The sequence below is a fragment of the Melanaphis sacchari genome, unplaced genomic scaffold (genome assembly GCF_002803265.2).
Source record: "Melanaphis sacchari strain LSU unplaced genomic scaffold, SCAv2.0 Contig141_pilon_pilon, whole genome shotgun sequence".
NCBI lineage: Eukaryota > Metazoa > Arthropoda > Insecta > Hemiptera > Aphididae > Melanaphis > Melanaphis sacchari.
Window position 1 is genome coordinate 877,038 of NW_020270600.1, and position 23,486 is coordinate 900,523.

Sequence of the window (23,486 nt, forward strand, 5' to 3'; positions counted from 1 at the left end):
AAATCAAAAATAATACTCCCTTGAAGGAATTAAATATTGTAAATAACTAAATTCGTTATATCTTATAATACTAAATACAATAGAATCCTTTAACATATAAGACAATATTTTTTTATAACAACACATTTTTAAAATGACGTGGAAAACATTATATGATGCGTAGATTTAATCAAAATTATATTCTTAAAAGAAAACTACATAAGTTAGCCAGAACCTGCACAATTGTATTTTATACTAATACTCAATAAACCTATCGTATATATAATTATGATTGACCAAATGTGATAATTTTATTTTCCATTTTTTTTTCTGTATATTTCACGTTTTATCAATAATCAAAAAAAAAGTATTGTAAATGAATAATGTACAAATATATGTTTATTTAAAAGAGTCATAGGAGTGTATACAAATTAGTGTTATTACTGTTATTGCATTAATATTATGTATAGGGGCGTAGGAGTCGCGCAAAGCGTTTAATGCTATTAATAGGGGATCCGCAAAGTTATCTGTTCAGACAGATGTTGCAGCGTACTAATGTAATTATCGAATTCACACCGTATGTTGGTTCACGAAAAAACAGTAAATCAAATGGTGAAATTACAAGCTATCTTTCAAATTAAATTAGCTAATACAAGCTATATCATTTTTTTTTACTTAGGGGAAAAAAAATAAATGAATTCAAATAAAAATATATGATGGTTAAAGTTTAAAACAAAACATATAATTGAAATACATTTTTCAAAATTCAAATTTAAAATAGAAGTTTTTATTATTTTATTATATTTGTTGTAGAATTTGAAAGCTGCGAGTATTTTTAGAAACTTATCTCAGAACATTATGTTTATAACTTTAATTTTAAATAATTCACCTTATTGTTCGAAAATTTTAATTATTAAATTTGTTAATTTTATAATTTATATTTTTAGTTGTTTTGGATTTATATAAAACTATTTTGTTTTTTTTTTGTAACGGCCACAGCTACTAGTTCCCGGATGGGTGACTACCCGGGCTCGTAGTGGTTAAAAACCTTGCCACACATACACGTGTTTGCTAACAACCGTAATAATCATAACAATCGTAAAAAAATTGCTTCTTGAAAACCAAAGTATTATTGTTATTAAATAGGTATTATAACGAGAAATAAAATATAACAATAACAATACAGCTCCAACATCTAAACTTTTTGGATTTTATATTATGATATAATTTAGGTGTAAATAATATAGATTATGCTAATGAAAATGCTTATTAATAATTTGATACATATGTATTCTACAAAGATCCTAAATCATGATTATTTAGTATTATACCATTTATAATAATAATTTTAAAATAAAAACTAAAAACTTCATATTTTACGTATTATCTATTTTAAATTTTAATGCATAGTAGCAATATATTATTAGCAATACACAAACACATCTCGATTAATTCTTAATTAATAATAAATTATCTGATAAAAATTGTTTTCATTTTATAATATGCATAAATATTTATGCTACATCCCCTCTCAATAAAAGTAATAGCAATAATAATTAGAAAATAATCCAGCGTTGTATATTTACGAGGAAGCCAAACATTGAAACGTGACCTATCATTTTTTTGTACTTTATAATACTTTTGAAAGGTTTTTAATTATTTAATGAATATGACTTTTTACATATAAAACATTTTCCTCATTTTAGTTATTAGTTTTTAGGGAAGTAAATTTCTGTAATAAAATCGCATGACATTATTTTAGCAACAAGCTTTATATTATACGTACTATAAATAGTATACTTATCTTTTTATGGTCCTGTTCACTCAGTGATACGTATAACATATATTGTGTTAAAAGAGTTTTTTTAAATGATCGGCTGCATTTTAATAAGTTATGCTAAAATAAATTGATATTTAATACCATGTTGTACTCAGTATTGGTAGTTAATCAACGAATGTCAATCCTTCTTCTTTCTACTACTACAACTGTAAGAAAAACTTATTATTATTATTTTTATTTTATTAAAAGTTATGGATTTTTTTTACAAAAATGGGTTATTTATTTGTGCATACAATTACTTATTAAATGGTTTCTTAAAGCTTAATCCAAAATTGTTCAATATCATTACTGGGCACGTTCATTACAGTTTACCAAACATGCTTATCAACTGTGTACATAAAATATATGCTCGTGACAAATTGCAGCAGTTCCTGCTGAGTAAGTAATTCCCGTGTGGCCATATTGCAGTCATAATTATATCATGCATAGGCAATATAATGAGTTACTTAGTGCAAACAATAGTGTAAAATCGTGTTTTAATTAACAATAATGCTACAATTTAATCAATATAATGAGTATGACGTTAACACATTTATTAATAATAAAGTTTAAGCATACTTTTTTATTCTTACATATGACTGAAAATTATTATTTCTTGATACATACTAAGATAATCTGTTCAAATAAGAATTTAAAAAACAATTTAAATACCAACTGTATTATTATACGTTTTTTCATTATTTATTATTTATTAATTATTTTATATATTTTTTATAATATATAATAATATTAGGAACCTATAAAATACAAATGATAATATTTAGACTTTCATATTTTCATTAAATATCTTATTTTGAGTCGGCTGTTAGTAACATGTTGTAGAAAAATTTATATATATATACATTATACACAAATAATTCATACTTAATTTAACCTACAACAATATAGACCAATATACCAATTAGGTAGGTATATTATAAAATATAAAAATAAATAATAAAATATTAATATAAAATATATTATATATAACAAAAAAAAAAAAAAAAAAAAAAAAAAAAAAAAAAAAAAAAAAAAAAATAACTAAAATAAAATATATAATATAATATTTAAAACAAATATTTTATTTTCATGCTATTTTTTAAATAAGATATTATTAAAAACGATAATTTTAGATAAGATTTGATTCAATTAATGTATTTTTGAGAAAAAATTATCATTTATAATTTTTAAATAATATAACTTATCTGAAGGATAATATACTTAAAATCTTAGAATATATTTATATTGGTATTATTTATAATATAAATAATACCAATCATCATGTATTTTGATGGTATTATTTATTAATATTATCTGTGTAGAATTTGTTTTTTTTTTACATGAATATGTAAGTTATATGATCAATTTATATATTTATATGAAATCATGTACATATATTATTATGAAGCTGAAATGTGTAGTAATAAAATAGTAAGCAAGTAACATTTATTTTCGTTAAATACGTAACTGTACATACATATAAGTGCAATTTATACGTTTTTGTAATATCAATATATTATATATTTAAGGACGTAAGAATTATGATGTATTTTATTTGATTTATTGCATAACGGTCAGTGTTCTTTTACTAAAATAAACTAATTGTATTATTTAAACTATTGCTTATAGAAATTTAAGCTTTTAATAAATCGTATGTTGATTATTTTAATTTTTGTTGTTAAAAATAACTGAGATTTTTAGTATTAAAAATTTCTTTTTAAATTAATATTTTATTCATTGTGTAAAACTTTCAAATTGTATTTCTCACTAACCACTAACCAATCATTTAATGCTCAAAACATATAATTAATAGTGATAATAAAGTCATGGAAAGACCTTAAACAACAATAACAAACTCTTTTAAAGTTATAAAAGACAACGAGTTTTCATAAAAAAATATGCATTTTCAGACAAAATGTGATATCATTAACTCGATTTTACGTTTCGTTTATTCCAGGGAAACTTACTAAAGTTTTTACATTTTCCTTATAATTGGTTTTCCTACTAAATATATCAGCATAAACGTTATATTATACAAGCGCATAATGTATTACTTAGATATGATGGGGGACAATATTGTAAAGAATATTTTAATGCATGTATATAAATTAAATTTGTCACGAGCAGCTAACTTTTTGAGACAGTTTCTTGCCAGATTTTAAGTTTAATTAAATAGATAAAAATGTAATTTTTTTTTTTTTAAATATTAATTAATAAAGTTTTCTTTGGAAGGAATAACTTATAAAATCAATTATATATTATACATAGGTAAATTAAAACGGAATATATTTAATAAAGTAAGATTTATGTTTTGTAATAAAATTAATTTCATAGTTTAAAGTGCACCATCCAAGAAAAAAATTTTGAGAAAAAAAAAACTGTATTTATAATATTATTACATTGATGTAATTTGGTAGTAAATTGATTTATAAGTATAATTTAAGAGTTAAACAATTATTTTAATATTGTAGTTAAATATGATGTATTTTTGTAAATACAATAAAATAAATTATTGTGAGTTGTTGAGGACATATGTAAATAAATATTTTTGTAGCTGCTTTGAATCTAGTGAATAAATGTATACAACAAAAATCATCGAAAAGTAGATGATTATATATTTAAAATGATAGTATTGAGATTCCAAAACTTTGCCAAAAAGTCATTCAAGAACTCCGTGATTGTTTTTAGTTTTTTTATCCTTCTTTTTTCTGCTACCTTTATCTATCTCTCTTTTACTTGTTAGCCTTATATTATATACAGTTTTGTACGTACCTACACACAACGTTTTAAAAACTTATTTATTTCTATCTCTCGTTCCAGAATATCTTAAATTCTCGATCAATATTATCATTTGGCTCGTAAAACCAACAAAATTCTCTCAGTTGAATACCGACTGGCCAAACTTTTAAACTTTCAGGTAAAAGTGGAAAAAAACAGTTTGAAGTTTATGACTGATTTTACTACCTAATGTGTTCTTTCTTTCTCTTAATACTTTCCTACGTTTATAAAACGAATTTATTTAGATTTAGAAATTGAAATCTGTCCAAAATATGCACGATTATATTGGGCATTGACATAATATATTTATGCAACCAAATTGGTCCTTAAATTTATAGATTTTGCTGAATTTAATCATTATTTACGTATACCATTAAATTATAAGCATCATATAGCTTTAGATATAAGTTTTTCTGTCATGTCAATTGATTACTTAAATTATAAAGAACAAATTTATGATTTCAGGTAGGTATCTAGAATATGATTGTAAAAGTATTAGATCATGTATCATCACAATGTATTGAAATGGCACATTAAAATATTAGTTAAAATAATACTTATTCCTAATACATAATTTTTAAATAAATTTAAATTATTTCTTAGTGATTTCCTCATTATACTTATTTAATTTTTCAGTTTTATCTGATATTTTTCCCAACCAATAAAAATTAGGCGTAGTAAATACACTATTTCTAAAGGCAGAAGATAATATTCTGATTTCAAATTACCATCTTATTACAATTCAATCTCAATATTATATTCTAAATTAATCGGCCCGAAACTGTTTTAAAATGGTATTATTGATAAATTAATTTCTTTATTTTAATTTATGATTATTGATGAGCTGTATGGTTTTTTTTTTCTGGTAGTTCTACTATTAAAAACTCGTTAGTGATTCAAAATTAAATTTTTTACATGATGTAATAAATAAAAATTAAAAGTTTTGATGATTGGAATGAAATGTACGGATCCTATAAAATGTTAGTCAACTACACTGCGCTCATCTAAAATTTAAGTTCTTATATATAAAATCAAAAATGTATTTTGCCGTTTAAAAAAGTAAAAAACTTAAAAATTATAATCATAAAAAATGTATAAAAAAAACTACTTTATTTTGATTGAAAATTATGTTAAAAAATTATTTTTAAAAACATAATAGATTTAAAATAATGAGTGTGGTTCAATAAATATTTATAGTAAAATATTACTGTCTTTACTCGATACATAACACATATTAATATGGATAATAATGTTATATAATTGATCTTAAGTCTACTGAAAATTTTAGATGATTAAAAATCGTTGTAAGCTTATATGACCATTCAAAAATATTATAAAATTTTTTATAAAGAATTTATTTTTTAACACATGTTTTTGGAACTGTTTAAAACCTTAATATTTTAATGAAAGTTTATGTATCATGTCATAATATCTTATTCTTAAAGTTATATATGAATTAGTTGGTCTCCAATGGAGGCCTCTTTTCAGACAAATTCAAGATAAAAACACATCGTTAATATACATTTTTATTATTTATAAAGTGTACAAATTGTTTTTTCTCTAAATAAAAATATATATGTGAATTACATAATAGTGTTATATAATTTAAAATTTCTTTAATTTTTGAAGCTTTCATATATTTTCTATAGAAAAATGTTGTGTTTTATTTTTTTATCGTAAACATTTTTTGATTAAATTTTTAAATTAAAAAATTTAAACAAGAAAAAAACATTGAAGCTCACTGTTCTAAGTAGAATAGGTTTCGAGTTAATTATCATTGAATAGAATCAAGATTTGGTTAGCGATAAGTTATTGTAACGGGAAACATAAGAATAAGAAGTGGGAAATAACCTTTTTTAAGAAAAAATATTTTTCTCGGTACTTAGTACCAAACATTATTATTCTACTACTTATTTGATCTTTAATAATGAAGAAACAAATTCAGTATAAATTCATATAAAATTATTTAAAACTTATTTTTATAGTTAAATACAATAATGTAATGTATAATGCACAACAAATTAATATAATAATTTCATAAAATTTAACTTTACTTTCAAGTTGTTCAATAATATCATAAAAATCAATAATATTGAATATTTTTTTATTGAAATCCATACTTCTAAAAACATAAAGCTTCTATCGATAAAGATTGTAAGTTTTAAATGTCTAAAAATAACTCAAAATAATCAAAATGTTTTAGTGTAATTGGTTAAAATTTCAAGTCCCTGAAAATATTCATTTTTGGATAATAACACAGACAAAAGCGATTTTTAATATGTTAGTCAAATGTTGTTACGTATATATTCCTAGTTTTCCTTAATTTCTATTCAATTTTCCGTATTATTTAAAAAAGTACTGGAAATAACTTTGACTCCAAAGTAGTACGAACTGGATAATGTTTTAACCAAAAATCCTGCTCAATGTATATGATTGAAACATATATTCTGCTTTAAAATATAGCTTAAGATAAAAGAAAAGCACAAATCATCGAAAAACTAAATAAACCAATACATTAGATATTCTTTGCTTCGCTCAGAATCTAAGACAAATTCTAAAAATAATACAAATTAAGTAAATTAAATGATTAGAGATTTTTCTCATATACCATATTTAATCAAACAGCCACAATAAATTTCTAAAAAGTTGCTGATAATTTTTTTTTAATTCATAAGTTTTTAATTTTTAAATAATATGATATTTTACGTTATGATGTATACGTATCATATTATAAATTCACAAAATAGTTTAAAATAACTAATAAGATTACATAAGGTTCTTAATAATGTAATTTTAATTATTTACATATAATATAAATTACCCGATGAATAAACAGATTTAACACAATTTTACATTTCTTGAAACACAAAATTATCAATTTTGAGCCAAAAACACATTGTGTACTCAGTAGTTCTTTGGAGTGATGCCCAACACGACAATCTAATATGCATTTATAACTTAGAAGTTTAAGATTCTTAACTACATTGCTATGTTTGGGCATTATATAATATCGATTCATTTAAAAACACGATTACCTCGTAAGATATTGGAGAATAAGTAAGTGCAATTTAAAATATAAACTATACGGACGTGTGTAGTAGGTACGCTGCAGATATAATGCGTCATTATTCTTCATATTATACGAATGTTGTGTAGAACAAGATTGATGTCTTTTCGATTAATTTATTGCCTACAGTTTCATAAACCAAAAAGCTTTGCCGGATACGCGAACGTCGTATAAACTATGTACGATATTCTATCTCATTAATCCGATCTCGTATTTAAAATATGTCCATTATGTAAGTTTTGTTTGTATGAAAATAGTTTATTCTAATAAATATATTGTTAAGAACAAATATAATCACAAAATATGTATCATTAATTACTACTACTTAAATTCTATACGCGTAATATAAAAACTAATACCTAAACATTTTTTTCTTCCAAAAATTAATAACGTGTTCTACTTATTGCAATAATGACTTCATAAATTATATGAAAAAAATTTAAGAGCATAAATTTAAAAAACAAGATAATTGTTTAGTAACAAAAAATTATCTTGTGTGTATTATATAGATATCTACAAAATGAATATTGTAAAAATATTGTAATATATTGCACGTAAAAAAATGTTTATATTAAAACATCGCGGTTTCCGGACGATTATACGATAATAATTGTCTTTGTATTCGTTTTAAAAATTTTCCACATCGTTTAATCACGAAAAGTCAAAAGTCGACTTGGTCGCTCATGCAATAACAATGATGATAATAATAATAATAATAATAATTGTGTCTAGTGTTTACGAGACAACGGTACCACTAGCTTTATATAAACAGAGCGCGTTTCTTATATAAGTTATACATGATAATATATAGTTATATGTACACATGTCTTGTTTTCCCGTCTTCCGACTCGACGCGTACGCGTGTCGGTGCATTATGGTAGGACCGTGTAACAGGCGATAATTATTACCTTCATTATCATAATAATACGTGCGTATATCATCGTACACACGCGATCACGGTGACTATACAATATAATATAATATTAAAATGGTCTAAAGAACGCCGTCCCGTTTTTTTTCTCTTCACATGTTTGAGTCCCAAGTGGACCGCCACGTTTTCTCGTTTTTCCACAATATTAACAAAACAAAACGAAAACGCACGGTGGCCCGTTTCGTATATATATAATATATAATCATGATCCATGACATCTCAGTAGCAGTCTATGTATATTATGTATAACTGCTGCTGTTGCTGCTATGTTTTATGCAGCTGTTGTATGTAAATAATAATAATATTTTAATTGGCACGGTAGGCACTGTATATATAACGACGGGGGGGTTTTTTTTTTTTTGCTACCGTCTCTTATCGTTGCATTTGTTTCCTTTATTATTATTTTTGTTTTATTCTTTATTTTGCTTTGTTTTTTTTTTTTTGCGCCATCGTCTATTAGGCGGCCGTCAGCTTCACTGCACTCGGTGGTGGTGGTTCTGGCGGACAGAGAAGCTGTGGGGGCGATGTGGCGGTACACGCATTATTACGCCAAGTCTACTCTGGCGACGGCGCACGTCGACGTTGTGTTTATACGTCACCGCGGAGAGGGTGGACTAAAAAAAAAATAAAAAAAATCGAACAAACGTATAAATAAATGAACGAGCCGTGCGCATGTATAATAATGATCGGTGGGCCCGGAAGCCTACCCTGATAGCTAGTGGGGGCGACTAAGGTGGCGTGGCGCAGCGGGTGATGGCGGTGCATGGCGGTGAAGCGGCAGCCACGGGATGGCGGGAATGGATGCTGCGTGACAACCACCGCTGCCGTCGCCGCTGACTGTCCTTATTCTAAATTGCTAAGAATCAACGGTTGTGCTTGCCGAGAGAGAGTGTAACTCGCGATAGCTATAGCTGCAACAGAACTCCTTCACGTCACAGATAACCCGCCATACATGCATACAATTCATATATTTATCTACGACATAAATTCTGTATAATATAAAAACACGTGTGTAAGTTCATGTGTGTAGACTTATAAGTAAAATATACATACTGTAAAGCTCCGGTGGTTCATGTGTATACCGTATCTACTGTTACTACTAATATCATTCAAATAATATAAATGGATTGAGATTTCTACACGTTTTCATACAGCATTTGTTACATTTTTACAATAAACAATTATTAAATTAAATATTTTTCTTTTGGTGTATTTTACTACAAGTTTTCTGCGAGTTTCTATGATGCATAATCTTATTCCTCCATAAAATGTTGTACGGTAACGGCTACGCAAATGGAGATCACGTGTTACAATGACTCATGCATCACAATCATCCATTTTGGGGCTAAAACATTAGTATCCGATGATGCTTCCGTTCCAAAATCATCTCACCGACGACCACCAGACACCGGATACGGATATCGCATTTTTTCTGTCCCCTGCAGGTAACAGTGTGTCAGTGCGCAACGAGTAAACATATAAATTTATTAAACTTTGCGTGTATTTCCATCAATTGCTGCATGTGGACACATCTCACTCTCTACAGAAATCAAGCCATTTGAAAGGTTTTCATTTCCGGTCTCGCTATGTATACCCGACCGACGACGGTGGAATAATCGTCACGTCGTCGCCGCAGTCATGCTGTTATATATATATATATATATATATATAAAAGCACGTCTATAGCACAATATTATACTATATACTAGAGTGCCAGTGATTTTCTTATCTCCTTTTATGCCCTCCTCCCACAATACAATATGTACATATAAATATACAATCGGTTAACTTTGTCATAACTTATTTAATAATTATTGTAATGTAACACGACCGTGGTGCAAGACGATATTATAGCTTCTGTGGTTGAAGTTTCTGCCGGAACTCGTCCGTACAGCGAGCGCACATATATAATATAATTCCGGTATAGCCTCGGTGGCTCCACTTACAACTATATATATGCATGTGATATATCATAATATTATATAACGCATTTTGACGGCGAGTGTAGACGAGCGATAACACTGAACAACGACTAATCGTCTAACAAGAATACCTAGTCTCTAGGGTCTATTTCATCCCAACCCTTCCGTGTCATCGTTTTAAACCACTTTTGAATTCCAAACTAGAACAAACTGATGTCAAGCGTACACTATACATAGTGTGATCACTGGTTCTACATGTTAGTTCATGGAATAACTTTGAATACCTACAAATAGTATGAAATCTGCAACTAACCGGCACGGTGTCCTGTATAGGCCTCCCTGGGTCCTAAATTCAAAGTTATAAAAATATGTAACTGGAACTAATTTTTATAATTGTAAAATTTCTGAAAATAAATTATCTGTGCTCTAAAATCTTAAATTTATTTCAATAAAATTAAAACGTTTGATTACGAATTGAATATGAAACCGATATTTGTAGTATCTAGAAAAATACTTTCAAAGTTTTTGCATATAATTATGTGTACTTTTTGAATAGAATATAAATAACTCAAATATTACATAAAAATATATAATAGAAAAACTCTTAAAAGTTCGTTTTTAATCTATTTTGTATTCGACAAAAAACAATATTTGATATTGTCTATCACCGTTATTGTTTTCAAACTTCGTTTAATAAAAAATATTACGATTTATCATAGTATAGGTATTTTTTTTTTATATATAATATGGAACATTGTTTGATTTTACGTTTTATGTATAAAATACGATTTATACTATTGTTAAAATATACTTTATTTTGTTTTTTTTTTTAACGAGTGACGATATGCATATTGTATCTTATGTATGTAAGTTTATAAGTATAATAATTGTTAAAGATATTTTGTTACTACGGAGGGATAATAAATATGAGTATTATTGTGATTCTTTATTTTTTACTGCCTACTTAGTATTGTATATTCTTGTATTTGAATAAACTATTTCAAAATATGTAAGTTCCTATTTTGCATGTGTATTAATAATACTGTTCTATAAATAAATAAAAAATTAAAAATAAGTTTGATCTTCTACGCAAAAATGTACCTATATTGCCTATACAATACTCCGTATAGCAGAAAACAAATTGAAAATAATAATACTGCATTGACACAAGTAGAGAATTTGCATTGCTTCGCTCACATAATGGACAGAAATAAAATATTTTGATAATTAAATACCATATTTGATGACATACTTGTATAGTTATTTATGATACATGCTGATATATGTCCCATAAATATAAGACTAACCTATCATAAAACTTAACTTTATAAAATATCACATTATTTTATTTTATTTTTTATACCACACAAATAGTATCAATTATATAATAAATTATTAGTCGCAATAAGTAACAGTAAGTTAGATGGAATACAAATAATTATTATCATTTATAAATAAAAACCTAGGGGTCCAAATCAGCTGTTAAAACACATAGCAACGACGGAGTGATTGATAGCATCATTATTAGCAAGAGATTTATAATAAGGAAAATAACAGAATAACATAAAAAAAAACGAAAGGGTTTTCAGAAAAATTTAAGATAGAGTTATAAGAGAGTCTATTTTACCATTTATTAAATTTATGAATATTTATAATAAAATACGCAGAATAAATTATTCATTTATCTTCCAAACAAATGTTTTGTACTTTAAAGTTTAAAATATACTCACTGTTTTCTGTGTGTTTACATATACCAATCACCATGACATTCGCGTAATATTATTTGAATATATCCTTCAGCGACAACATTCATTTTAATACGATATAGTTGCACTTCCGCACTAGTAACTTTAAGCTGCGACCATGTCATCTTAGTATAACAAAAGGTAGGCGAGCGACGCCCTCAATCTATAAGTATAAAAGTCACACACATAACTTTTGAATCGTAAACATTTGTATTACTGACTATACTTTGTTGTGTGAAAAAAAAGAATACATAACGTCCAATGATATACAACTCAAACTAAACTTTACTGCCAACTAATACGTGTTGGCAGATTAGATACTGACTTGTATTATTTTGAAATATATATTATAGAAGAAAAAAAATTGAATAACATTCAATATAATTTTACTTTGTTATATTATGTAAAATCAATATTTAGCAAATATATTTTTAAATGGCAACTAAGCAAATAATAAGTGAATTTTATAATAAAATTACAACTATATAATATTTCCTTTGAATAATTTTTAATTTAAATCAACTATTGCGTATATTTATTTATTTATTTTTTAAGTAACGTTCAATGGCCGAAGACTTACAAGCTACCTACAGTAATAGTCTGTGCTATAATACTCACTTCATCAATGAAGATTGATTCTAAGAATTAAATTTGTACCCGTATACAAAGAGAGAGCTGGAAAAGCTCTCGATATACATAATTGATACAAATACATTTTAAAAATTATAAAAAAAAAATATATATGTTGTGGTTAATATAATTAGCAAGTCAAAAGATTTTCTATAGTTATTATACAGTTATTTTTAAATTAAATGCTACATAAGAATATAATTTGACATTTTAATTATAAATAATGGAATATTACAATTTGTATGGTTAATAAAGTATTTTATAACAAATAATTTCAACGTTATTTATGAAACTCTTCATTTTCACATAAATTAAAATAACCCAAATTATTATTTCCATTAAAATTTTACCTACCATAAAATATAATTGTGTCTATCGCTATTCACGAGGAAGGGATCTATATTTATGCTTACGAAAGGTTGAGAGTGAAATTTTTCTTCATTTGGCTTTTCTTTGTTTATTGATTTTTTATAATTATTGTTAAACTAAAAATTTTTTTTCAATTTTTTTTTTTTTTTTATGGCTTAATTTTGCATGTAAGGTAAGTTAATTGATAACATTTAAATACACTATAAAGTTATAAAAGCGAAATTTAATGCTACCACTAAGTAATTTATGCAAATATTTTACTATTAACTGTTAACATTTATCATATACAAATTCATCTTACATACGATTAACGATATATGATTATAATTAACTAGCACCTGTATAAGTAAATGCAAATATTTTATTTTATTTTAGGATATCTAATAATTATTATCAAAAATTCATATCCTATTTTTTCTCTCAAAAACGCTAAGTAGAACATTAGATGGATCGATATATTTGCAATTAAAATTTTTGAAATTCATCAATAGCATTTAAGTGATGTGTATTGTATATTGTACATTTGTGTACTTGTACGTGTACATTATCAGCGTCAATCATCATAAATATAAAATTAGCAAAATTGTTTTACTGTAATAAGGAGATTCAATTAACTTTTAGAAATAAAATCAGAAAACCAGTGTAGTGAATATACTAAAAAGACTTTAATAAATTATAATAATTGTTCATAATATGAAAGGATCCATCCATCTAAGTGTATAGTAATATTGTATACATTATACATTATAATTATATCTTACAAATATAGTACTATTATATTAATATAATATTATACCAATATTAACATAAATTCATATGTACTTACCAATGAGGAAATACACGGGAAACCACTTAAATTAATCAACAAAATATTATTTCATGTGTTATTCCTAATTAAACTACATGTTTTATGAAAAGGATGTTAAACAAATTTAAATAGTTGTCATTTATTTTTCATGTAAATTTGAAAACAATAATCATCAAACTTCTGAATAATTGTAATACAAAATGTACTGAATAATAAAAGCGTAATAACAAATATAATTATCGGTAAGCAGATATATTTACTTAAATAAATATTTCGGTTTAAGCGAGAAATATGTATATATTATTTAGACACATATTATACTTTAAATCATTAGTTAAAAATTATAAAATTATCTCAAAAAATAATTCAAAATTAATTTAAGCCAATAGAGTTATACTTAAAACATAATAAATAACTTATTTAAATAACTATTTATTTAGCTTATAGTTTAATTGGCTTAAATATTCTATATCTATGAATTTATTGTATAATAAATAATAAATACATAAATATACTCGTACATTAAGATTTTTAAACTTTACTAAATTAATTATATCGTTGCATAGCTTATAATTATTATTTATATTAAAACCATAATTTTTTCCAAATTAAATTTGTTATATACAATTTTAATTAACTATTCATTTTTTGTAACCCTTATAATTGAACCTTGAAAAAGATATAACGTACCAAATTCAAAGAAGGAAAAAATTTTAATAGCACTTGAAAATAATGTAATACCATAATATTATATTAAATTATTTCCACCAAAACTGAACATCAAAACGATTCTCGATCCCGGTGACTTCCTAATCTTTCGCAATAGAGCCGTATACAAATCAGTGTTTCGAAAATAAACCACACCGATAAATGTATCTTACAATACTACCAGTATACCACTAATAACTTTTTTTAATAGAAACGATAAAAGATCTGTTGTTCCGATAAAGTTTCATGTTATTCAATACTTTTGAACTATAAGGAGACAACCACCTATAACGATGTACACAATTTAGACGGCAGATACAAATATATATTATTAACAGTGACATCCGCGGTGCATATTATGTATATACTCTTTGTTATATTACGTGTTATAGTACGTGGAAAATCGTTTAGCTCACAGATTTCTGTACAGTGCTTGACACCCGCCGCAGGACGCAGAACCTTTGGTCACCCTTCAACGTAAGCGACAGGCTTCGTACGCTATAGTGTACTCGCTATACGCTCCGATAGTTCATAAAAAAAAAAAAAAAACATGCCTGGATTTCCGTCATGGAACATCGCGCATCTGTCAAGTCAAACTGTCAAAGGTTATAAAAAAATCAAAAATAATTACATTTCTAGCTGATTTTATTCTATGGCAGTACCTACTAGATTTTTCTTTTTTATATTATTATACGATACCGTATAATATGTATTATGCATGTCGTCCACACGTATTTCTTTGCACCCAGTGACTCTACAGATGTCATTCCTACTGAAGTATTTGTATCTTACTGTGGAAACGAAATTGCGTCGTGTAGCATAGTCGTAAGCTAGACAGCTAAGGTAAATTGTACAAACAAACTATTACCATTGCAAACGTGTATTATGTAAATCGACTGCGACCCACAGTGTTGTTTAGAAACTTGTAGTTGTATAAAGTATATAATAAATTACTATTATCCTACTTTTACTGATGTTTAAAAAAAAAATTTTACACGTTAATAAATTTGAGAATTTGATTCAATACGTCATTGTTGGTATTTAATAATATAATATAATATATGTATACTATACCTATTTACAATATAATTACTAGAATACTAGTTATATTTGAATTTTTACAATATAACATGTGAAAACGATCTTGTGCAACAAATGTATAATGGCGTATAATGAATAAAGGTAATCTTTTTTTTGTTTGCCGTTATTGTTGTGACCAACAACATGGCTGTGCGGATTTTGCTGATGAATTGTGCACCATTCGTATACATAGTTAACTAGTTATGTAAAGCCGGTGTAAGTACATAGTTAAGGTTTAGGCATCCATTATTGAAATATATTATCTTAAAATCTTTGCTCGTGATAAAATTATTTATATACATTTCTTATAGTAATCAACTTATTTACATGAGTAAAGTTATATGGTTAATGCATTAAAAATGAATTTAACTAATTTCATTAAAATATGATAAAAATTGCATTGAAAATATTTAAATAAAATAATAAACATATATATAATTTAAGAATATGAGTATAATAAAATAAATTTAAGTATAAACATTACTTACATTATTACATTGCATGCGTTTTTTTAGTTAACGGACTATATGTTATAACATAACAAATATTCTTATTTTTTATACTTAGAGATTTCTTTTATAATCAGTGGTTGTAATTGAAGCGTATTAAGTAATCAGTAAACTAGATAATTGTTGCTCAAATCTTCCAACAATTCTTCCATATTAACTGTATTTCTACATTCAAGTCTGAAAATTAGAAACGTTTTAACACATATACTCGTAATATAAATTTGTATTGTACTGCTCTACGTTTACTTAATTTATATTTTCTATATTATGTTAAATATTTTTTTAAATTATACAAAAATTACGATAAATCAAAAAAAAACCACCAAAGTTGCATTAAATTCCAATAAAAAAAATATGTGTATAAATATATATATCAAAATTAACAGTTTTACGAAATATATTTTAAGCTCAAGAGATGTAAGTTCAATAACTTCGCTTCCCTATTTATACGATATTATATTGAAGTGTCATAATTGTAGCGGTTTGCCGTCAAGGATTATAATTTAATTATACCTACGACGGCAGTAGCAGTTGTCACGTCTACGACATATGCTTTACTACCCCTGCAATACAACATGTAATATTTGATTATAATTTAATTAGGTCGTTCAAACACGTGATTATTAATTTTTACAATTTTAGATTTTTCTAGAGCACAAAATAAATGAAAAAGTTTTCAGATTTTTATTCAAAACACAAAAAGCGAACAATTATAGTAACATAACAGTATTGATAAATATTTATTTTTTTTTATGCAGTTCAAAGTTGTGATTAGTATTTCAGCTTATTTGTAAATTTAAACAAATAATTATATCATAAAAACACACATAAAGTAAATTATTTATACAATATGAAATACCTTATTAAAAATGTGTAAAAAATATCAAATTTTTTCCAATATTTGTTTTATAAATAATAATAATTACATTTTTATAATGATATTGGAATTGAATATGTGTGGATATTAATGTATTATAGGCCAATACTTAAAATTCAATTTCGTTAGTTGAAATAATATAATTCTTTATTTTTGAAACTATTCAATTAAAACTTTAAACTTGTCAAATTAAATATTTTTACAATGATGTGTTGTTTTTTTTTTTGTCTAAGACATTTTTATAACTAAAAAACTCTTTTGATTTTTTATTATGAAAGATAATTTTTGGTAAGAAATTGAATCTATTTGGAACTTCATTGATGATAAAAGGTTAAAAAATATCCAGTTCTTTTCAAAATATAGGAAAAAAATATTGACGAAAAATAAGAATTTTTTATAAAATCAGTTTTTAACAAAAACGATTTTTTTTTTAGTTTTGAATCACAAATAAACATCTGTGGAGATTCGCAATGTTTTTTAAATATTTATGTAAGTAATTTCTATACATGACGTACTTCAATTTATTTAAGATCTTTTTATACTATTTATAAACAATCGAAATTTTTACCATATTTTAGTTTTTTTTTTGATTAACCTAAGTATTAGGTAACATTCATTTTCGGGATTAAAAAAGCTTAAAAATGTATAGCGAAGTTTCCTATACATTGTTTTTACAGGAATAAAATTATATAATCATTATAATTTTTATAACAGTTTAAAGTTAACATTGTTATGAGATGCGTAAATTATTTTGTTGTTAAAAATAAATAATTTGTTTAATTTAAACATCAAAAGCTTTTTTTGTGATACAATATTATTCATAAATCATGAATTCAGTGATAAAAACATATTATGTAAATTTTAATTTTTTGTTATTATATTTAATTATTATGTTATTATATTTGCTCAAACGTATAATAACAAATTATCCTCAAACGATTTTTGTTTTTCTTATTTGATATTTTTATCAAAAAAACTTGAAAAATTCTACATTTATTTGAACATAAATTATAATATTCCATACTAAAAAACATTATCAAAAAATTTAAACTGACATTAAGGTATTTATAGGCATTTTAAATTTTTTAATACCTTAACTTTATTTTCTATAAATGTTTATCACAATTTTTGTGTTCAGTCAAGATAAGCAGTTCTCATTGTATGTTTCGAGAAATAAATTTTAAAAAAGATTTCTCGTAAGATTTTATTAATAATAATTTAATAATAATGAAAATACTTTATCACAATTATTTTATTGGATTTATTTTTTGCAGAAAAAGATATTTACAATCTATACAAAAACACATTAAGAATATAAGATATCAAGGAAGCCACATAAACAATTGAAAATTTACTTGAACGGGAAGGTAAACATTTCAATAAAATAATAATGATTATATTATATATTATATGAATATTTAAAAAAAAATATTATTTGTAGATAGGCATGTAAATTCTTGCCATTTCATCTATTACTATTTACTATACACAATGACATTTTAGAAATGTGAAGTTATTTATTATTAATTATACTATAAACTTTTTCACGCCGTTTAACGGTATATTTTGTTTACTTAAGTTATAACAACTATCTATATGAAATACTATTATAATTATTAACTAAATGGCTTAGCATAGCGTGTTGGCTGTACCAGTCGCGGAATGCAACTAGGAAGTAAGTAACATCCATAGTTATTAGCTCCCAGATGGGTGACCATCCAGGTTCATAGTGATTAAAAACCTTGCCACACATACACGTGTTTGCTATCAACCATAATAGCCGTATCAAACGTAAAAACAACTTACCGTACCAACCATACCTCTACCCGCAGTTCATAACTCCTACAACAGCTAATGGTCCTAATTGAAGGCTTAAGTTCAATAATAAAAAAAAAAAATATTAATTATTATTTTATAATATATGCATTTTTATTTGTTTTGTCAAAAATTATTTCAACTTACTATATTATATTACTAATAGAAATAGAAATTATTAATTACATTCAAATATTTTTACATATATAAAATATATTTTTACCATCTCCGAGTAAAATCGTTTTGCATCGTATAAAATGCTCTATCACTGAATTAAAATTTAAAAAATCTATTATATATATATATTAAATTACATAGTACATTAAACACATTCTATAATATATCCAGCAAAGCTACTCTTACGATTTTTCTAACAAGTTATTTAAAGTGCTTTTAAATATTTCAAAAATAATCCAACTAAAAAATATCAAACATAAATTAATAGTAAGTATTTTTGAATATCATTTGAAATAATTTCAAACAAAAAATGTTTGTATGTGTTTATTTTTTGAACAAATTCATAATAATGTTTTGCTATGAGTGATTTTATTGACTGCTAGTGCAAATAAGCATTTAGGTAGTAGGAAATGTGCATATGAAATATGAATATAGAGTTCATGACATAAAATAAAATAAGTATAAAATTTAATTTAATAAAAGTTTATAATTTTCAAATCATATTTTTTATAGTAAACATTTTAGGTACTTATATTAAAAACATAACACATCTTATAACCCAATTCCGTGATTTATCAAATAAATGAAAAACTTTACACAATAGTATACACTATATGGTGGTTAAAATACATATACATTAAACTAGATTCACAACAGTTAAAAAGAAATTTTTTATCATTAGTTTAAAACCATACTACCCCCCCCCCCCCCCGAAAAAAAAGAAATAAAGAAAAAAAAAAGAACAATACAAACTGGTCAGGGGTCTACCACACTATAGCACTATAGAAAGTTTCGTCAAAGGTAACAATTTACATAGACAGTTCCTTCAACATTGGAATCCAAATCTATGATTTTTTATACATAAACCAATTTGAGATATAGTAAGTTAAAGTTAATTATAATTAATAAAATATGCTTAAGACTATTTACCATTCGGTCAATGAACAATATAGATAAGTTACTCTCATGTTACTTTTCAATTCACGTATTTACTATATTTAGTATTAATTATAATATTACGGGAAATTATTGTTATCAGTTGTTTAACTTATTAGAAATAAGGATTAATTAAGTTAAAATAATATATAAAAAAAATTCCCTTAAGTAAGTAGCTCCATTGGGAGCCCTCTTACATCGTGGTGCCTCTTTCACGATATGTAAACCACCTACATCATTAATACTTGTGTAAAATTTTGTATAGTTGTATATTTCTTTTACCTAATAAAAAAAAAAATAAATAATAATAATATAATAACAAAATATTTTGTATGAATTTTATTTATATACCACTGTTTCCTACTTCCCTACACAGTTATATATCAGTACATTTTTTATATATTATAATTTATTATTTTATTAATGATCACTGATCACCAGTCATATTATTTAGAACGAAATATTCAAACATTTTAAATTCGAGTTAAATTTAAAACGTTGGATCTTTTGATTCATATTAAACCTTATAATGAATTTAACATTTTTCTTTCATTACAATTATTAACCCTTAATGGAAACTTTAAAAACTAGTCAAATTTTTTTTGTCTTGAATTTTTAAGTTCTACTTGAATTAGATACCTAATACCAATGTAACTTATAGCAAAATTCTCAGATAGTAATTATGCCGAAAAGAATGTTAGAAAGAATCTTATTATTGATATTCTAAATAAAATATTATTTTTTTTTAATTAGTAAATTAATAAATAATTAAAATTATGAAGTAGAAAGTATCTATACCCTTAAAAAAAAAAAAAACCATATGCTCAACAAATACAAAATAAATGAAACGCGGTGAATCAATAATTCAGATTTATTAGTATAAAATACACTTATAAAACAGAAATAATTAAAATAAAATTATTATTATATTATTTTAATATTTATAGGATGCTAATTTACCAGTTAACATAGTTCCGGGAAACATAAAATAAGATTTTATTACATTTCAATATTTTTTATACAAATTGAATTTTTTAATTAATTAATTATAATTCTATTAGTACTTTGTATTTGTTTATTTTATGGTTTCTTTTATTGAAAAATTTAATTAGGTCATATATGGATGAAATGAAAAATCAAGAATTGAGTCAAAAATTAATTTATATTTTTATTAATATACTAAAACTAAAATACTAGTTTCTATTTTCAATTTATGTTTCAATTATATATTTATGATCTAAATAGTAAATTATAATCATTGTAAATATCAGTAAAATATCCATAACATATTTATTTATTATTATTATTTTTTTTTTTTTGGATTAATATATGGTATAAAGTATAAATAAACATAATACTTATTTTATACACATATTTTATTTTACAATATTCATTTGTATATAAATTAAATTTTTTGATTTGTTAATGAATAGATATTAATCAAAATACATAAGTGTGTTGTTTTAGTGTAATTATATCATTTTATTGTTATTATACCGAATAACTTTCGAATATGCTGAAATACAACGTAAATACCTATGTAGGAATAATTTTTAAATTATTACATTTTAAGACTTAGAAAAAAAAATGAATTTAGTTCTATAAAAATAAAACTGTCATTACATATATTCAAATCTAAAACTTCTTATTAATTTTAAAATAAAATAATTTTCGTTCTTTATAATGAATAATAATAAATCTTATACTGTGATAACTCATACAATCTAAACAAGATATAAGTAGAAGTAGAAAACTTAAGCCAAATTTTATTCAAGTTAAAAATAATTTGAAATTTTCATTGGATTCCTGGTATATCATTCATCTTTTTAATGTTTATACTATGATAAATGCTTATAGCCATCAAATTCTTTGAATACTAAATTACAATATTTACTTAATTCAACAAATATTCATAAATAAAACATATTTCACACAGTTATGCAGACATACTTTTCACTTCTACATATGAGTAATATTCAAAACTCATTCATTTCGTGCAAAATTTAAAACATATTTTTTATAATTATTGTTCATTTATTGAATTACCTTTTCCGTTAATTCTTATTCAATAAATTTTGTAGTATGAATTAGTTATTACCGACTATTAAATACTTTTTAATTTCTTTTTATTGATTTTATATGATGGATATGTTCAAATATCTATGGAAAAATACTATGGAATATAAAATAATAAGTTATTATTAAACAATACGCTGATGATCACTACTAATATTATATCACAATAATAAAATACATTTCATGACTTGTCAGACTAATTTTGATTTTGTAATCTATATTTCGATTTGTCTGAGTGCTAGACTACTATCAAATATTTTTTGTTTATACAAGATTTTTAAATTAATTTATAATTGTGGTTTGTCAAGGCGATAAAAAAAAAAACTACGACTTTTTTAATACCTTACTGTTATATTATTAAACGTGATCAAATTAGTTAAATAAAATATTTATAAGAAAAAAAATCATTGTACAACAGTGCTTTTATCACAGTTAAATTTGTTTTCCTCGTATACTTTTCTGTGTAATATAATAATAATATTTGTTTAGTTGCCATGACATAGTCATTTCATTTCGGTGAAATAATAAGCCATAAAAAATTCTTTTATTCTGTATCTGATATTCAGGACTAATTTTTAAAGTAAGCTTTACTTAATATAATACATAAAATATTAATATTACTTTTAAATTAGTTGAAAAATTAACTAACAGTTATAGAAAACATTATATGTAGGTACACGAAATCATCTTAATACGGTATATTAAATATTTAATATGGTATATTAAAACATAAGAATTGAGTACGTCTATGAAATTATTGTTGTATAATGGAATGTGTTTTACGTGAATGTAATAATTTAATTAACATCGATAAATTTGATACAAAAAGTAAAGTCTGTTATCCATATTCCTAAAGAAATTTGTTATGACCTCTCAACATATACTTGTATTTACTGTTTAATTATTTTTTTATTAATTTTAATACCTATTCAAGTCTAATTCACGTTTTTTTTTTTTTTTTTTATATAACACACTGTGAAACGAAGCGTACTGCAAATAAATCATTATAAATAATTAGAATTATAAATTAAGTTCTCATTTAAACAAACACCGTTAATGTCCTAGTGTTATTACATAAATAATTTTAAAATAAAAAATTGAAAACAAACGAATTTATGTTTTAAGTCGTAAAAATAGTAATAATGTATAATATTTAATTTGAATAGGTTATAAATTTAAAAAAATATTATAGCTTCATTTTGATAAAATAAAAAAAAATACACTATAATTATTAAATCTAAATAAAATTATAATTTTAAT

The 23,486-nt window shown here is 24.2% G+C and overlaps 1 protein-coding gene across 5 annotated transcripts in view; it reads left to right on the plus strand.

The window, feature by feature from the left end:
* LOC112591674 (Down syndrome cell adhesion molecule-like protein Dscam2) overlaps positions 1-23,486 on the plus strand; it is a 64,630-nt gene that overhangs the window by 25,983 nt on the left and 15,161 nt on the right. For 3 of the 5 annotated variants that reach the window (XM_025335562.1, XM_025335567.1, XM_025335565.1), the window contains exon 2: positions 18,497-18,589. The exons of 1 other annotated variant lie outside the window; for it this stretch is intronic. The gene's annotated coding sequence lies outside the window, so the exon portion shown is untranslated. Of the gene's footprint in view, positions 1-17,656; positions 17,712-18,496; positions 18,590-23,486 lie in introns of all 5 variants that reach the window. One more of the 5 variants, XM_025335564.1, reaches the window with a different exon arrangement.